Source organism: Bos indicus, chromosome 1 (assembly GCF_029378745.1).
Source record: "Bos indicus isolate NIAB-ARS_2022 breed Sahiwal x Tharparkar chromosome 1, NIAB-ARS_B.indTharparkar_mat_pri_1.0, whole genome shotgun sequence".
NCBI lineage: Eukaryota > Metazoa > Chordata > Mammalia > Artiodactyla > Bovidae > Bos > Bos indicus.
The window spans coordinates 59973860-59988217 of record NC_091760.1 but is presented as its reverse complement, the minus strand read 5'-3'; the positions used below and the strand labels follow the sequence as shown (position 1 = coordinate 59988217).

The window sequence follows — 14358 nt, the reverse complement described above, 5'->3', positions numbered from 1 at the left end:
CTATCCATCACCAACTCCCAGAGTTTACTCAAACTCACGTCCACTGAGTCAGTGATGCCATCTAACCATCTCGTCCTCTGTCGTCCCCTTCTCCTCCTGCCTTCAATCTTTCCCAGCATCAGGGTCTTTTCAAATGAGTCAGCTCTTCACGTCAGGTGGCTAAAATATTGGAATTTCAACTTCAGTATCAGTCCTTCCAATGAACACCCAGGACTGATCTCCTTTAGGATGGACTGGTTGGATCTCCTGGCAGTCCAAGGGACTCTCAAGAGTCTTCTCCAACACCACAGTTCAAAAGCATCAATTCTTCGGCGCTCAGCTTTCTTTAGAGTCCAACTCTCACATCCATACATGACTACTGGAAAAACCATAGCCTTGACTAGACAGACCTTTGTTGACAAAGTAATGTCTCTGCTTTTTAATATGCTGTCTAGGTTGGTCATTACTTTTCTTCCAAGGAGTAAGCGTCTTTTAATTTCATGGCTGCAATCACCATCCGCAGTGATTTTGAAGCCCAGAAAAATAAACTCAGCCACTGTTTCCCATCTATTTGCCATGAAGTAATGGAACCCATGATCTTAGTTTTCTGAATGTTGAGCTTTAAGCCAATATTTTCACTCTCCTCTTTCACTTTTATCAAAAGGCTATTTAGTTCTTCTTCACTTTCTGCCATAAGGGTGGTGTCATCTGCATATCTGAGGTTATTGATATTTCTCCCAGCAATCTTGATTCCAGCTTGTGCTCACCCAGCCCAGCGTTTCTCATGATGTACTTTGCGCATAAGTTAAATAAGCAGGGTGACAATATACAGCCTTGACATACTCCTTTTCCTATTTGGAACCAGTCTGTTGTTCCATGTCCAGTCCTAACTGTTGCTTCCTGACCTGCATATAGGTTTCTCAAGAGGCAGGTCAGGTGGTCTGGTATTCCCATCTCTTTCAGAATTTTCCACAGTTTATTGTGATCCACACAGTCAAATGTTTTGACATAGTCAATAAAGCAGAAATAGATGCTTTTCTGGAACTCTCTTGCTTTTTCAATGATCTAGCAGATGTTGACAATTTGATCTCTGGTTCTTCTGCCTTTTCTAAAACCAGCTTGAACATCTGGAAGTTCACGGTTCACATATTGCTGAAGCCTTGCTTGGAGAATTTTGAGCATTACTTTACTAGCGTGTGAGATGAGTGCAATTGTGCAGTAGTTTGAGCATTCTTTAGCATTACCTTTCTTTGAGATTGGAATGAAAACTGACCTTTTCCAGTCCAGCGGCCCCTGCTGAGTTTTCCAAATTTGCTGGCATATTGACTACAGCACTTAAACAGCATCATCTTTTAGGATTTGATATAGCTCCACTGGAATTCCATCACCTCCACTAGCTTTGTTTGTAGTGATGCTTTCTAAGGCCCACTTGACTTCACATTCCAGGTTGTCTGGCTCTAAGTGAGTGATCACACCGTCATGATTATCTGGGTCATGAAGATCTTTTTTGTATTGTTCTTGTATGTATTCTTGCCACCTCTTCTTAATATCTTCTGCTTCTGTTAGGTCCATACCATTTCTGTCCTTTATTGAGCCCATCTTGTATAATTTACAGTTGTCTTATCATTAGTCACTCCCTCATTACTCCAAACCCCTGTTATAGTTAATAACTCTTTATATTAAATTTTTCCTATTCAAATTACTGTGTGGTTTCTGTTTCCTGATGGACCATGACTGCTCCATGACTAAAAAGGATTGAAGTAATATGTATTGTTTGGGAGTAGGTAGCAGTAAATCATCTCTTTATGGAATGGATTAGCATTAGTATGATGGGCCTTATCCCAGCCTCGCTGTTAGAGGAACAAAGAGTTTTGAGAATTTGATGCTAGATTGAAAAGTGACTTAAGAATATGACGCTGTGTACTATTTTTAACTGTACATATGGTTTTAAGGATCTGATTTTAAAATATTTTACTTGATCTCACTGAGAGTTTTGTAAAATGTAAACTGTAAAAAGGCAGACAACAAAAGCCTGGACTCAAAAGTAATTTGTTGGCCTTGAAAAGATGTTGGAAAATAATCACACTATAATGTGAATATTTAGATTAGTAATGCTAGGGAAATAATGATTCCCATGGTTTTTTGAGAACTCGTAGCAACAGGGGTAGATGGGGCTTCCCTGGTGGCTCAGAGGGTAAAGAATCTGCCTGCAGTACAGGAGATGCAAGTTCCGTCCCTGGGTCAGGAAGGTCCCCTGGAGAAGGGAATGGCTACCCACTCCAGTATTCTTGCCTGGAGAATTCCACGGACAGAGGAGCCTGGAAGACTACAGTCCATGGGGTTGCAAAGAGCAGGACATGACTGAGTGATTAACACACACACACACTGTTATTATCCTTATTTTACAAATAGAGAAATAGAGGTTCTGGAAGGTTAAGGAACTGACGTAACATGCTTTGTGTAGTACATCTCAGGGCAAGGTTTTGAGCTTAGATCTGACTGTGAGGCCTGACTCGGAACCATCGCCCTCTGCTATCAGAACACTAATACTGAAATAAATAGCAAGCTACCTGGGAGACCAAACACAGAAGAGATACCAAATCCAGAAAGAGATACTCTAACATATCCTTAAAATGTATAGCACACTTTGAGATAGTTCTGAGACAATTTAGTACTCTTACCTAAAAATATAGGGACGAGCTGGGTGAACACTGATGATCAAATCCCCAGATCCAAAGTGTTAACTGTGTATCAAAACCCCAGCAGCCTTGATTCAGAGCTGAATTGAAGGCAGATGAAATATTAACAGCAGTTCTAGCAGCACAAAATGAAATATGAGATCCTGTATCAGAAATTATTAGTAACCTGTTAAAAGAAATGCTGAAAAATGGCAGTTACCAAATTAAAACTGGGAAACAGAGCCCAAATGGGAAATTTTGAAAAGTTTGGAGGAAAATAAATGACAGATTGTCCTCTTGGCTCTTATTACTATGCCATCCTAAATCCTACTTGGCAATACATGGTGGAGGTGAAATAAGAACTGCATCACTGCCAGTGCTGGTCCTCAAATTTGTAGTTCTAAGTGTCTGTGAGGGTGTCTGCGATTGATTGGAAAAGTAGCTAGAATTTGGTAGCTCTATCTAAATTGGAGAGTCTAGAGACTCTTATTATGAAAGGCTTCCTCTCATTTGTGAATTGGCCCCTTTGCTCCACTTTTGGATGCCTGGCTTCCTCCATGCCGAGCTGCACTAAATGTTTCTACATGGGAAAGCTATTCTCCTTAAATGCTTTCAAATTTAAAGCATCTATCTGGATATGTTCATGTTTATGACTCAAAATATCTAGCATCAAAAAAAATAGAGAGAGAGAGAAAGGTTGCAAATACCAAATACTGGGTAGTAAATGAAGGCGATATTTTTCCATCAGTAACTGAGAGCAGAGAAATGACTAGAAGCAGAGTTGCTGAGCAGTTGGTGCCAGAGAGAAAAAGGAAATGAGCTATAGAACCATAGAATCTTCATGTTGGCAGAGACTATGGAGTTCATGCAGTCCAACCCTATCATTTTTCAATGAAGACACTGAGACATGGGGAGTTAAGGGACTTGACTTGCCCTAGACACATAGCTGTTTACTGACAGTCAGGCCAAAAACATTTCCCAACTCCCAGTCTGGAACTCTGTAGTTCAGCATGCTACTGCCATTCTCTACTGAAAATTAACACTAACCCAGCCTGGAACATAGAAGAATTCAGCATCTGTGAGAAGCAAGAAAAATGAATTCTGAGATGGAAATCAGTCCGAGAAAAAAGAGAGGGGAAATGAATGATTCTCTTTCACTGTGATTCTTTGGCCAACGTTTCTAAAGATATTTTCTATCAGTTTACTCCTCCATCCCTTTCTACAAAAAAATAATAAAATAATTTGGTTGTAATTCCCCAGGGTTTATATTTACACATTCAGATTTGATTTACTTTGAGAATTCTCCCATGTACAAGTTGTCTTGATTATTTCGTGTGTGGCATTCCCATTGATTCCTGTTATTTACATGGGCCTGACTCTTTTTCCTAGCACTTAAATGTGCTCCAGAGTCCTTGTAGGGAGAATCTTCTCCCAGGGACACCCTAAGGATCAGATGTAGATTTAAGATGCAAGAATTATATTCTGTTAACCTTTGTATTCTGTTAACCTCCTGGAAAACTTAAGCCATATGTGGGCCTCATAATAAGGCTCATGAGTTAGGTGAAATAATTTTATTTGGAAGCACAGGATACTTTGAAATAAACCAGTAACAAAGGAGAGACAATAAAAATGTTTCCGTAGGATACCCTGTGAAATAACAGTATGGGTCTTTCAGACAAGTTGAATATGTTTCAGAATAGAGCAACCGGAAATGAGAGAGTCAGACAGTATGATGAAAACTACAGATGGAATGCTTCGCATGGGAAGTGATTATATACAAGAAGAGGGCTCAGGAGCAGGTGGGCGTGGAGTTGGAAAGGAGTGGGTAACTGAAATAAGAGAAGATAATGCTTGACCAGGTCTAGTAAAATATTCCCTGCCACAACCACTGTTCCATGAAGAGACTGAGCCAAGAGGCCTGAAGAAGCTAACCTGAAGTTCAGCGTTGCCATTATTGTGGGAGGCAGCAGGCAGAGCACACCCGGATTTGTGTTACGCAGTAATCAGTGCTGGGTGTCAGCATTCATCAGCCAGATGGCCAGACCCACAATTAATCAATTAGGCTGGGATGATCAACTGGACTAAGTTTTCCCCTTTGGTAAAAAACCCTCATCACGCAGTCAAGACCAATAGCACTTTTATCCTGTTGCTTTTGGAGATGCTTCTAAAAATCCCTCTTCTGTTTCAGGTTTCTAGTTACTTCGTGTTGTTAAGTTCCAAGCTGCTTGGACAATATAGATACCCCAAATCGAGATTTTAACATAATAGGTTTTTAACATCCTCTGTGTTCATACATAATGTTTCAAATCTCCAGATAGAAACGAGCTTTTTGAAGCAACATTCTCTGAGGAATTTACTAGATGTAAGGTCTTCCTATTGGATCCTCTGAATCCATTGCAACAACACTGGAAATGATTCTTTCACTGAGTACTTAGGAAGATAAGTTAATAAGATACAAACAATTAGCATTTCATTGAGTATCCAACCTGTGATAGATACTACCATGATAAGGATCAGCAAACATTGATTCCATCTTTATAATAATTCAAGGTGATAATATTCCATTTCAAAGAAAAGAAAACTGAGGCTAGAAAGTTCATTTTCTTAAGGTCAAGCATTTATCAAAGAGGTGGTGAGATGATTTAATGATCTTTGGAATAAAAACTAAAAATTTATTCTACTTTTTTTTATACATTTTACACAACTGTTCATCTTTATACAAAAATAGTTAGGAGTGAGTCTTTATTAGCTCTGTCTAAAGCTCTGTAAAGAAATCTTTTACTAGTGTTTCCCAGCCCTGATAATGGTGTTCTCTTTTCCCTGCAACTCTTGCTGTACCCCATCTGACTTTTCAAGTTGCTTTCTCCCTTGTTTGGGGGCCATCGCCACTATTTGCTGACCATTCTGTCCCCACCTCAGTTTCCTTATCTAGAAACGCTCCCTCTGAGTTTGTTTCCTACCCTAAGTCTTTTCTTTATCCATTGACTCATTCAGGCTATTAGCCTCCTCCAAAAAAATGTCTGTTAATTGATTTATTTTTTATGTTGAACCTGTTTTTTTCCTCTGACTGTTTTATTTTCCTTCTCCTCTTGCTATATAACAGTACTCCTGCACAGGAAGAGGCGTGGGAAAGTCCTGTTGACAAGAAGTGTCACTTGCTGATGGAGGTCCATGCTGACCCCGTGGAGCAGAAATATAGACACAGTCTCATATTCCCTTTGTGCTCCAACACTGAACTTACTTCTCTCCTTTCTCTTGGCTCTTCTTTACTGCCACCCAAGCTTAACTGGAGTGCTTCTCTTTAACCATTTTGTAACCAGATTTTGCGAGGATGTCATTGACCCAAATGCACATCTTTGAGATATTAGGCTTTTACTTATAATCACATTATTTTATGGAACATGAGGCTTCCTGTTGTGATTTTACTATACCGCTTTTCTTTTGTTTGTTTGTTTTGCTACTTATCAAATAGGGAAAGCAATACCAAAATACCACAGGATGGTGTATAGGTAACCACTTTTTCTTAAATCAAGTTTAGGAGCACATGGAAAAAAAGGTATTACAGAGATCTTAATGAGCATCTTTTCTCCTCCAGGGCTCTACTGATGCCCTCTTTTTCTGTCTGCGGTACTCTAATTTGTTCTTGCTATGTTTGGTAGGCAGCTGTTCTAAGTTTTTCCCTTGCTGCTCCTTTTTGTACAGTCCTTCAGTCTTCACCCCAGAGCTGATGAGGCTCTTTCATTTTGACCTGCAGTATCTCTGTGAATTGCAGAGCTGAGCCCTGCCATCTAAACTGCCTTTCTGCTTCATTTTGCTCCTGACCTAACACCACCCCCCCACCCCTGCTATTCCAGGCCTGGCCTCTCATGACCAGAGACTGCTGACTCATCCTGGCCTGTGCCAAGCTGTGCAGTCGCTTAGCGATGTGGACAGGAGTCGAAGGACTAGAATGAGATCACTGAACTCATTTCACTTGTTGCTTACGGTACAGTCCAGCATGAGCTGGAAATGTAGGAACCTCAGCCTCTCGAGCAGAAAGAGTAAGTAGATTAAACACACTGCATCACCAAGCCCTCAACAAGCAATAGTAGGGTGGTGGGCGGGGGCTGGCTTTTTCATGGCCGTGTCTAGGGCATTCCGGTTCATCAGGAATGTTCCTTTGTCCTCTCTTCTTCCTCTCCTCCACAATCGCACCCTCCCCCCTCCCTGAACTTCCCTTCTGAAAATGTCCGGATGGCACAGCAGTCATCTGGGCAGAAATGAAATTTTGCTAATAAGCAGGCTCCACAAGAAATCCTAGAACAGTGACACTGTTGAAACTGCTTATGTGTCTACTGGGAACTGACATGAACTTCCCAACAGAATTCAAGGAGATGAAAAAAAAAATCTCTTTTTGTTCTCCTTTTCTTTCTGATTCTCTTTTCCTTTCTGTTTTGAGGGAGGTAGTTTCAGGAGAAATGGCTGCATTCTGGTGTGGTGTAAAGTTTTCCGTCGGGAGACAATAATGTACATTCCTCTGGCAGGACGGGATGGGTTTTTTTTTTTTTGTTTCTCTTGCTGTTGTTTATTTATAAGACATTTCCTCTCAGTTAGTGGAAGTTAGATCGTAAGAGGCTCCAGTGATTTTCCTTCCACCTCCCCTCCCTAATTTCTGTGCTTCAGCACTCTGGAACACCGTGAACTCGACGAACTAATCAAAGCAGGGAGCTTAGCTGCCAGGCCTGGACAGCCTCGGGAGTCTGTGCTGATTCTCAGGCGACACTCCTTGGATCAGGAACCACAGTCCTGGTGAGTGGTGAGGTTCCAGAATTTGATGTGTCAAGGATTCTATTCTTGGTGTCTCTGAGGCAGTCAGAAAATAACGAGTGTTTTTTAAATGGAAAAAAATGGAATTTTTTTTTTAAAAAAGCTACCAAACAATCCAACGGCCTGATGAAGATTTTACTATGTACAGCTGAGAGCACTCTATGGACAATGGCTGAGCCTTGAGTCTGTGCTCAGGAGGAGCCTGCAGGCTTAGGTTTCATGCTACCACCGATGGATGTCAGCCTTGACATGCCTAGCAAACATGCTGGTGGGAGGAGAAAGATAGGTGAGTGAGTGCGGCTGGGAGGTAGCAGATGGGGTTATAGGAGGGGGAAGTGAAAGTGGGATTCAGGATCCGTTTGGAGTTTCTCTCTACCAGCTTTTCGTGCATCTCTCCTCTGCACATTTACATTATGCTCAGAATACGTAACGTACCCAGTTAAGCAAGGAGTAAAAGTGGCTGCGTGGAACAAGAATATTGTTTAATACTGTTCTTCTGAAGATCACTTTGCTAAGAACTGGCTGTTTTTAAACGTTTGGGAAACTTCCCCCACCCAACCTTTGGAAAATATTATTTGTCATACCCTTGTCTTTATTCTTCTGCATTCATGATATTAAACAGAAGAATGCAAGGGAAATCCTTATTTGGTTCCAGGGAAATTTATCATCGTGACACAGGAAAACTAGATGACTGTCCTCACAGTATTAAACCCAAATATAGTATCGTCCTCAATATAAGAGCCTCTGATTGAGTGTGCTCAGAAGTTGTCTAACAAATGAGATGGGGGTGGTGGCACGCTGTGTGATATGAGACTAGCAGAGGAGTCAACAGACCAGCTTCTAGTGCCAATACTTGCCTTCCATGTCCTTGTTAATAATTCACACTCTCCCTGGAAGTGGAGTTTCAGTTGGAACGTGTATTTATCTTTTACCATCAGGTCCCTACTTAGTTGCTTTTTCAGAGGTATTTGATCTCACTGTGTTTTCTTGTTTTCTTTCCAATCTTAAGGATCCAGTGTGTTCCAAAATATTAAGAGTGGAAAAAATAAAAACCAAAAAAACATGGTGGCCATAAAAGCATTTGACTGTGTGGCAGCATCTGAAGTGAATTGCTCTTTGGAGGCAAGGAGGAGTCTTTGATGTTCCCAATATGGTTCTCATAGGCTAAAACTTCCAAGAACCACAACCCAGCCTAAGGGGCACTCACTCGATGTTCTTAAATATTTGGAAAGAGATGCTAATTTATTGTTTTAGTTTTCCTTGCTATTAACACATTGCCAGTAGATTCTTCCTCAGAGTTGGAAATGCTTTAGCACTAGTTGATTTTGCGTTTAACCAGATGTGTATTGTGTGTGCCTGTTGTGCGGACTCCTGTCCAAGCTGGTGCAATCACTCTGCATATCATATCGATGCTTACTTTTGGAATTTTGTTTGCTACTCTGGGTGATTCAGATTCTTAACCATAGAACTTGTGCATGCTCAGTCATGTCCGACTCCTGCAACCCCGTGGACCATAGCCCACCAAGCTCCTCTGTCCATTGGATTTTTCAGGCAAGAATACTAGAATGGGTTGCCATTTCTTCCTCCGGGGGGATCTTCGCAACCCAAGTATTGAACCTGTGTCTCCTGCAGCTCTCCTGAACTGGCAGGAGGATTCCTTACCACCTCATGCTTATATAGTCCCATGGTCCTTACAGACACTGACCCCTGCTACAGCCTCATCAGGCTCTGTCAGTGACCTCTAGCACACAGAGTCAGCTTACTTTCATGGTTCCTATAGTTTGGGAGGCACATCAAATTCCTGAGCTGTCATTGTGATAGGAAGAAGTCCCAGAGTTTTATTAGGACCAGTACGCTCAAAGCTTGATGGTATTTAATGGAAAGCTTGCTTATTTCAGCTAGGCCATGTTAATTATACTACATGCATGTGGAATATTTCTTGGGGATTTTCCATTAGTTCTCTGTTTTTCTGAGGAAAGAAGCTGAAAGGAAAAATAGGGTTAAAATTTTTTAAAGTGTGATATATAAATGTAACTCACTTTTACCCATTACTACCAAGACCTATGTGAGGTTGTGCCTTCACAGTTAACACTCAGGCTCCACAGACTCCTGGGAGAATTGTCCGTTATCTCTCGTAGAGATGATATCTGCTAAGACTGCACTCAGGGTAAGCTGGATAGCTAGCATTTAGAAAACATTTTACTATTGAAATCCTCTGTGCTTGTACACAAAATGTTGTGAGCATATTTAAGCAGAAAATAGGTAAACACAAATATCTAAGAGTATATCCCAAGATGACATTTTAAAAAGATAACCTGCCAGAGAAATTTTCCTTATTGTTGCCAAGACCTGGAGTTCCACGTGGCTGTGGAAGAAAGAATTGCATGGCTGAGTTAGAGTATTTAAGTTAGTTTGATCAGTACACCTTTGATAGAAAGGCAAGATAATGATGTATTTCTTTCCATTGAAATGGTTGTAAATAGTTACCTGATCTTTTCAAAACCTGTGTTATAAACCTCCATAATGTACTATTGATAATTCAATTTTCCGAGTGCTGATTCTAAAAATTTTATTTTAATTTCAGAAGATGCATGTTATAAAATGTCTATTTTCTTGCATGTACATTTTTGCTGTAAGCACTTCCCAAGTGTTATATTCATTTAATTAGGCAGTCACAAATAGATTCAAATAGCATTTCTAAATGACAGAATTATTATTATCTCAATAAGAAATTATTCTTTCTTATTTATATAGAAATGTTTTTGATATTTATGTGATTTCTTTTAAAAGACACGTGTTTTTAAACGTTAGGAAGAAGGTGCTGATTCATTGTATCATGTGATTATATATGTATGTTAGCTTGTGTATAATCTGTATTCAGTATACCTGTGCTCATGCTCAGTTGCTAAGTTGTGTCCAACTCTTTGCGACCCCCTGGACTGTAGTCTGCCAAGTTCCTCTGTCCATGGGATTCTCCAGACATGAATACTGGAGTGGATTGCCATTTCTTCCTCCAGGCAACATACCTATATTCAGCTATTAAAAATATAACCAAATCCTAGCTAGGTTCACTTGCCTCTAAACTCAATCAAACGTTTTACAAATTAACCATAAGTGAAATGTAGTTGACGTTCTATCACACTGACAACACAGAAATTTTACACAAATATTTATGAACAGAATCTGCAAAAGATAAGATTTGGTTAGCTGATAAGATTGGTAATTATCCTTCATCAAACACACATGTTAAATTATGAGCCTAAATTCTATTTATGTACAACTTCAAAATATTAATTGCTATATGTATAAAGTAGTTTAAGTAGAAAGAAATGAAATTGCTTTTAATTATCTGAAAATTCATAATATATTTAATGATTCACTTTATTTTGTAAGAATGAATTTATATCCAAATGACCCAGTTTATTCTAGTTTCTCAGTGATTTAGTTGTACATTAAATACTTTGATGCTGTATTTACATATCAACATCAGCAACTATAATTTCCCAGATACCTTTTCAAGATACCCAACCAAGACATATCCTTGTGAAGTCACACTTTTTTCTTTGAAGCTTTCTGTAAAAACCTAGATTAAAAGTGAACTTTCCCTTCTGACATTAATTGCATTTTAAAAATCTGTAGCTTTCATTTGACACATCATATACTGCTTTGTACTGAAGTTTTTTTATACATATGAAACTACAAGTGGTTAGAGGGCAGGTGCTACATTTTATGTTTATTTACCTCCCTTCCAACCAATGTTGAATTGCCTCAATCTGAGTGGAGGATCAATGAATAGGTGATGAATGAATGAATGGATAAGTGGATGGATATCTGTATGGCAGTGTATTGACATTGAGTACATATTGCTAATCATACGGAAGAAATATGTCCAGAAAACAAATCAATTCTTCTGTATCTGAATCCTTTAAACTCCCATATTAGATCTTCCAACTAGCTGATGGCATCATTTTCCAAGGTAGCTTTTCTAATCTCTACATGCCCAAGTGATTTCTGATGGGACATGGAGTCTTGAGCATGCAGTAGTTCCATTCATTTCCTAGGACTCATGAGGGTGCCAAATACCTACATTGTTCTGCTCCTGCAGTCTGAAAGTACCAAACTCACCTGTAAAGTATCATATTGACCAAAAACTTCTCCAGTTTGTCAGTATTTGCTTATAGTCAGTCAGTGGTTCTTCCTCTCCTCAAACTCAATATCTAAGGAGCTCAGGTTGACATCAGATGTGGAAAGGCATGAGGACTAGCTATGAATACCCATGAACTAGACAGGAGAGGGTTGGGGCAGACAACACAGTAAAGAAAGGGTCAAGAAGACAGACTGCCCAATCATTTCCACTATCTTAAAAAGTACTAATTAAATGCCCTGTCTGAGGCAGATAATAACTGAAAACAGCCAAGTGCAATTGTTTCTCATGAATGCATAAAGAAATTGGTGGGATCTCTAGGTGCTTCTTCAATCAGTAAGCTGGAGCATACTAAGGCACATTTGGTGCTCTGGACACATTGGAGGAGAGGGAACCATTCCAGCACCCTAAACGGTACCCTGCTGACATGAATAACATCTAGAGACTAACTTCATATACAACAAACTGACCCTAATAAACAATAATTAAAAGAATCCAAAATATCTTGTGAAATTTAATTATATCTGTCATCAATGGTCAATCAACTTAGTAATCACTAAGCTACATCTAATTCTGTCTCCTACATTGAATTATTTTCTAGAGCTTCTAATATATATAAATGAAATGTACTGGTTTTATTTCCTTCTCTTTTTATTTTTCCCCTTTATCCTCTAGTAAACTGAATTCCTAGATGTAAGCAGCCAGAGGGAGAAAGAGAAATGATTCACATAATGGATAATTAACCCTTGAACAATGGAAAGTTAACTCTCCATAGACATGCCAAAAACTGAAATGTTTTGTTGTTGAATATGTTCTCCTTTGGGTGTTAACACATAGAAGACATCTCCATTAGCTCAAACTTGGCACCAAACAACCTGTTCATTTTCAATCTACAAATGCCACACTCACCTTCCAGTTCATTCTGGCAGGATTTGTAGCATGATGCCCTCTTGGGTAGTCATGTACAAACAACTCTGAGGGGCAAAATTGTATGAGTGCCTAATCCACTTTTGAAAATGAAAGAAAAGGATCTGTTTTTATGAAAAGCACCTAATAAGGAAAGACACAAATTGTAATAAAAAGTGTTAGCACCTTGCATCTCCTGTTAATTGCCTTCCTAGTCAAAAGGAACCAAAATAGTGTAATAAATGTTAGACATACATCATGAACAGAGTGCAGAAAAAAATGTCTCTTCCTTTTAACAGTGAATTGAAAAAGAGTAGCAAAGCTTCAACTACCCACATTGCCTTAACTTAGGCTTCTAACCTTATTCATCTACTTCATTTGTCTAATGAGGATAATAGTACCCATTTGACTTATTTATCAGCATTGTTATGAGGATCAGATTACAAAGACTGTCTCTTCATTACATTCATTAAACATAGATTTAACATTCATTCATTCACTCATATACTTATTAATGCAAGAAACACTTTTGAACCATATTCTGTGTCAGGTATTGTTCTAACAGTTAAAGATTGATTCATTTATTAATAAGTATTTATTAAGGTGCACATACTGTGAACCTAGGGCTTTTCCAAGGGCTTGGGATACTACAGTAGACAAAACCAACAGAAGTCTCTATTCTCAAAATACTTGAATTTTAGGCAACGGAGAAAGATGACAAACAGGTACATATTTAAAATATAAAGTATGTTAGATAGCACTGGTAAGTGCTATGGAGAAAAGTTAAATAAGAGGAGAGAGACAAACAGAGTATGGTTGTGTGAGGGCTAAGGTTGCGATTTTAACATAACGGAAACAGAATGCCTCCCTAAGGGGACAACATTTGAGAAAGGTGAAGAAGCAAGACTGTGTCAGGCAAGTTTGAGTGGTAACAAGGCAGTCTTTGTAGCAGGATGAGAGTGGGCATGCAGCAGAGTGGTAGACGTGACAGGAGAGGCAGTGGGAGCCTGAGCATGCTGTTGTGAAAGTCTGGTCTTGACATTGACAATACAAAGATGAAAAGACATGACCTCAAGTTGCTCATTGGTGGAGAGACAGATAGGGAAACAAGTTGGGATAATGCCATATGCTAAGAATCATAACTGAAGGATGCTCAAGGAACCTTGGAGGCACAAAATAGCAAAAGTTTACCTGAATGTATTTTGCGGTAGAGTTAGGAAAAGCTTCATAAAAGAGCTAATAAATCCCTTCTAGGCCTTGAAGGATTTTCCCAAGCGGTCAGAGGGAGGAAGGACATTCAGTAAGAGGACTAGCAGTAGGAAATAGCATAGCAGAGTTGGGGACCAGTATCACTAACGTTTAGTGCAGGAGTGTGGAGAAATTATGCTATAGACGTGGGCAGGGAACAATCCTGTTGGGTCTTGATTGCCATGCAAAGACTTTTAACTTCATCCTAGGATATGTGGGGAGCCATTTAAAAGTTTTAAGTAGAGAAGGTTAATGATCAAATTGTGTTATAGAAGATCACCCAGGTAGCAGGGTAGAGGATGGATTGGAGGAATGGGAGAAGAGAGACAGAAAAATGAGTTAGGAGGCAACTAAAATTGTTGAGACAGAACACAATGAAGCTCTGAACTAGGACAATAACTACGGGAATAGAAAGGAAGAGACACGTTCAAGAGATAAGAGGCAGAATGGACACACCTTAATAACCTTTGGGCTGGGCATCAAGAGAAAGGAATTTCGGATTACTCCCAAGTTTCTGCCTTCCACGACTAAGCAAGATAGCTATGAGGAGGAGGAATGGGTCTTGTAGGCTGCAGGAAGGGGATAAATTTGTCTTTG

General features: G+C 39.5%; 1 protein-coding gene across 41 annotated transcripts in view; it reads left to right on the top strand.

The window, feature by feature from the left end:
- Positions 1-14358, top strand: part of ZBTB20 (zinc finger and BTB domain containing 20) — an 863676-nt gene that overhangs the window by 528498 nt on the left and 320820 nt on the right. For 3 of the 41 annotated variants that reach the window (XM_070794438.1, XM_070793194.1, XM_070792728.1), the window contains exons 6-7: positions 6512-6697; positions 7320-7445. The exons of 33 other annotated variants lie outside the window; for them this stretch is intronic. The gene's annotated coding sequence lies outside the window, so the exon portion shown is untranslated. Of the gene's footprint in view, positions 1-6511; positions 6698-7319; positions 7750-14358 lie in introns of all 41 variants that reach the window. 5 more of the 41 variants (XM_070794465.1, XM_070793239.1, XM_070792780.1 and 2 more) reach the window with 2 other exon arrangements.